Below are 4509 nucleotides of genomic sequence, written 5' to 3'. Positions count from 1 at the left end.
AACGCCTAGGGTTTCCCCCCTCTCCTCCTCCTGCGCCATGGGCCCCTTTGTGGGAGGCGCACCAGCCCACTTTGGGCTGGTTTCCCACCACCTTTTGGCCCATGCTACCTCTTGGGGCAGGTGGCCCCTCCCGGTGGACACCCGAGACCATTTCCGGTGGTCCCGGTGGTCGCGGTACGCTACCTGTGACGCCCGAAACATTTCCGGTGTTCAAAACCATCCATCCTATATATCAATCTTTACCTCCGGACCATTCCGAAGCTCCTCGTGACATCCGGGATCTCATCTAGGACTCTGAACAACTTTCGGTAACCTCGTATAACAATTCCCTATAACCCTAGCGTCATCGAACCTTAAGTGTGTAGACCCTATGGGTTCGGGAGACACGCGGACATGACTGAGACACCTCTCCGGCCAATAACCACCAGCAGGGTCTGGATACCCATGGTGGCTCCTACTTGCTCCACGATGATCTCATCGGATGAACCACGATGTCAAGGATTCAATCAATCCCGTATACAATTCCCTTTGTCTGTCGGTATAGAACTTGCTCGAGATTCGATCGTCGGTATATCTATACCTTGTTCAATCTCGTTACCGGTAAGTCTCTTTACTCGTTCCGTAGCACGTCATCGTGTGACTAACTCCTTAGTCACAATGAGTTCATGATGATGTTCTACCGAGTGGGCCCAGAGATACCTCTCCGTCACACGGAGTGACAAATCCTGATCTCGATTCGTACCAACCCAACAGACACTTTCAGAGGTACCCGTAGTGCACCTTTATAGTCACCCAGTTACGTTGTGACGTTTGATACACCCAAAGTACTCCTACGGTGTCCGGGAGTTGCACAATCTCACGGTCGAAGGAAAAGACACTTGACATTAGAAAAGCTTTAGCATACGAACAATACGATCTAGTGCTATGGTTAGGATTGGGTCTTGTCCATCACATCATTCTCCCAGTGATGTGATCCCGTTATCAATGACATCTAATGCCCATGATCAGGAAACTATGATCATCTATTGACTAACGAGCTAGCCAACTAGAGGCTTGCTAGGGACACATTGTGATCTATTTATTCACACATGTATTACTGTTTCCTGTTAATACAATTATAGCATGAACAATAGAAGACTATCATGAACAAGGAAATATGATAATAACCATTTTATTATTGCCTCTAGGGCATATTTCCAACAGATTCAGCTACATAAATTTGGCGACACGGTTGGCGAGGAAGTACTCATATAGACGGCGCCAAATGTCAAAGGTGGTGGTGTCGGCGTCCATGGGGAGAATATCAAATAGGGAATCCATGGCGAGGGAGTAGATCCACAAGGCACCGTGGAGTCGGCGGATCGCCGCTGCTGTTCACGGGTGGCCGGCGTTGTACTTCAAAAGAACAAAAAGGAATAAGGTGCGCTATTTGTGGTAGTTGTGTTATGTGGGATTGAGTTTAAACTCGTGTAGTTGTGTTCCGTTCGTATATTGTGCTAAATTTTGATCATAGATCTACCTAACAAAATGTTAATGCATGTGAGAAAAATTATATCACTGTGTAAAAAATTATACGGTTGTATTCGGATTTGAACATAGTTTATTTTTTCTGACATGCATTAACATTTTAATAGTTAAATCTAAGGTCAAAGCTTGACACACACAAAAAAGGACCAATAAAGAGGCAGTAGAATACTATGATGATTTTGATGGTTTGAAAGAAGTTGAAAAGTGGTTTTCGGAAGTTATATATCAGTACTTGTTGTTGTCGCTAGGTGATCTATAAATAGTTAAATACATATGTACTCCCTTTGTACCTTAATATTTGTTGTTGGGGAAAACTAATCTAGTTCTCCACAACAACAAGTATTTAGAAACAGTGGGAGTAGTTTTTATTATTTTTGGTTTTTGTTGTAATCCTACGATTAAAGATGAATAGGTCGCATGTTTTCTTGGGAAAAAAAATGTCTTGAAACGACTAAGCCTACATATTTTATACGATCATTCGTACATCTTATGGAGTCCGTGGTGCCTTCCAGCTAAAGGAGCTCCACATCTAAAAGGTTGTATAGTCTCACTAGTGTGTGCAAAAGACAAGAAAATGAGTCGAAGCTGCACGTTTCTCCTCAAACCGAATCAGCCATGTTTTTCCTGGACGCCACCTGATACTTCAGCCCCTTATTATCGCTAGCTGCGTCAACCGAGATTGTTGAGCCTTCAAAAGCTTCTCCATTAACCATCATTTTTGAGATAGTCGCCATCATATGTTTTTCTATCCACCTTTTTATGGGTCTTGCACCATATATATCTGTAAAAGACCAATTACATATGGTTGATTATTACCAAAACAAAACAAAGTTCAACGGTGAGCTGTAATGGATTATTTTGAAAGACGATGCAATACTTACTGGATTGTATGATTGCGACAAAATGACGTCCAAAACCGCATCACTTAAAACAAGAGAGATACCCTTGCCAGCTACTCTAGAAATGGCGCTCTTCATTTGGATATTCACAACCTCTTTCAGTTGGTGGTGCAAAAGTGGCTCGAATACTACAATCTCACTTAGTCTGTTGAGAAGCTCAGGCTTGAAGTATGTCCGAACCTGCACCAACAAAACATATAACAGTGAATAAACATGACAAACGGCTTAATTCTACGAGGCTATTCGTGACAGGCAAACCTGTTTCATTAGAAGGTCTCGCGCATTGTTCATTGTGCTTTCTACGGCTCTTCCTGGTGTTAGGTGCTCCGCTCCCAAATTCGAGGTCAAAATGATGATTGTATTCTTGAAATCTACTTTCCGACCTTTGCCATCAGTCAACACACCATCATCAAGCACCTGAACAAGAACATTCAACACCGAGCGATCCGCCTTCTGCACCTCATCAAAAAGGATAACACTATATGGATGTCTCCTAACTATCTCGGTTAGTTGTCCACCATCTTGATAACCATAATAGCTTTATAATGTTTATATGCATGAAAGGAACACTCGTTAGTAAGATCAAAGGTAAAGTATTCTATGATAATGGAATGTTGAAAATGTGCACATAACATATAACTAACCTTGGGGATGCTCCAATGAGACGAGACACAGAACTAGGACAAACATGTTCGGACATGTCAAAGCGAACCAATGTCTTCTCACTATCAAATAGTTGCTCGGCGAGAGCTTTTGCAAGTTCAGTCTTGCCAACACCGGTTGAGCCTAAAAAGAGGAAGGAGCCTATCGGTTGGCCAGTCTGACCAAGGCCAGCCCTAGAACGCAACACTGCATCTGCAACCAAGTCGACCGCCTCATTTTGCCCAACTACTCTGTCATGCAATCTGTCCGCTAAGTGGATTAACTTTATCTTCTCCTCTTCGTTAAGCGTAGTTATAGGAATTCCAGTCCATCGGCTTACAACCTTCCAAGTAAAGAAACTGGTTAGTAGAACACAATGGCAAGCACATCGTGTTGGAACATTAACACGACATACGTCGTTTTTGAAAAAAAAAAAAACACGACAAATATGCCTACGTGTGCAATATCATCAGGACGAACATTTTTTTGTACTCTCCCATCATGTATGGAGGTGCAAGCCTCATCGATCAAATCAATAGCCTTGTCAGGAAATTGACGACCTACAAAATTATGAAATCCATCAATTTTTCTGTCAGGTAAACCTTATGCAGAAACAATTGAATAAAATCCCTTTTACTAGCTAGTCACCTGTGATGTAGCGGTCAGCAAGGTGGACGGCGGCATCAATAGCAGGGTCGGGAATTTTCAAGCCATAGTGGTCTTGGTATCGTCCCGTGAGCCGCTTGAGTATGGCTATGCGTGAGTGCTCGGTTCCTTGATGTCCACCTTCTGAAACCGCCGCTCAAGCGCAGCATCTGTCTCTATATCTTTGCGGTACTCAGGGTCACTGCGACGCATCCAGTCACCGGCACCAATAAGCATGTGCATCTCGTCGATGAAGAGAATAATCTTGCCGTTTGCAGACTCTGCATGCTTGATCACGCTCTTCATGCGCTCCTCGAACATACCGCGCCACTTGGTCCCTGCCACCAAGGCCGCGAGGTCGACTGCCACGACGCGTGCGCCGGCGAGCGCGGTAGGGACCCTCCCAGCTGCGATGCGTTGTGCGAGACCCTCGGCAATTGCCGTCTTGCCGACCCCTGCGGCGCCGACGAGCGCGGCGCAGTTCTTGGTCCGGCGGCAAAGGATGCGGACGACCCGCTCGATTTCGTCGTCGCGGCCAACTACCGGGTCGCCCTTTGCGGCCGAGGCCGTCATGTCCCGCCCGTAGGTGCGCATGCATGTACGGTATTGATAATACCTCCACGCTGCTCCGCACAGAGCTGCGGATGCTCCAACACATACTATAATTTTCATCTCACTAAGAAAGGCGCAAGACTGCGTATTTGTAGTCTCGGAAACCCTTCCGGTGAGCCCGGAACGCTTCCCGATCCTCTCAAAACTACTTCAAATATAAATGAAACAATTTCACAAATATATT

General features: G+C 45.0%; 1 pseudogene; it reads right to left on the bottom strand.

The window, feature by feature from the left end:
• Positions 1-2126: 2126 nt before the first annotated feature.
• LOC123450211 lies at positions 2127-4307 on the bottom strand (annotated as a pseudogene).
• Between the last annotated feature and the right edge of the window lie 202 nt (positions 4308-4509).

The sequence above is a fragment of the Hordeum vulgare genome, chromosome 4H (genome assembly GCF_904849725.1).
Source record: "Hordeum vulgare subsp. vulgare chromosome 4H, MorexV3_pseudomolecules_assembly, whole genome shotgun sequence".
Classification (NCBI taxonomy): Eukaryota; Viridiplantae; Streptophyta; class Magnoliopsida; order Poales; family Poaceae; genus Hordeum; species Hordeum vulgare.
Note: the sequence above shows the minus strand (reverse complement) of the source record. Positions and strands in the feature narration are given on the sequence as shown.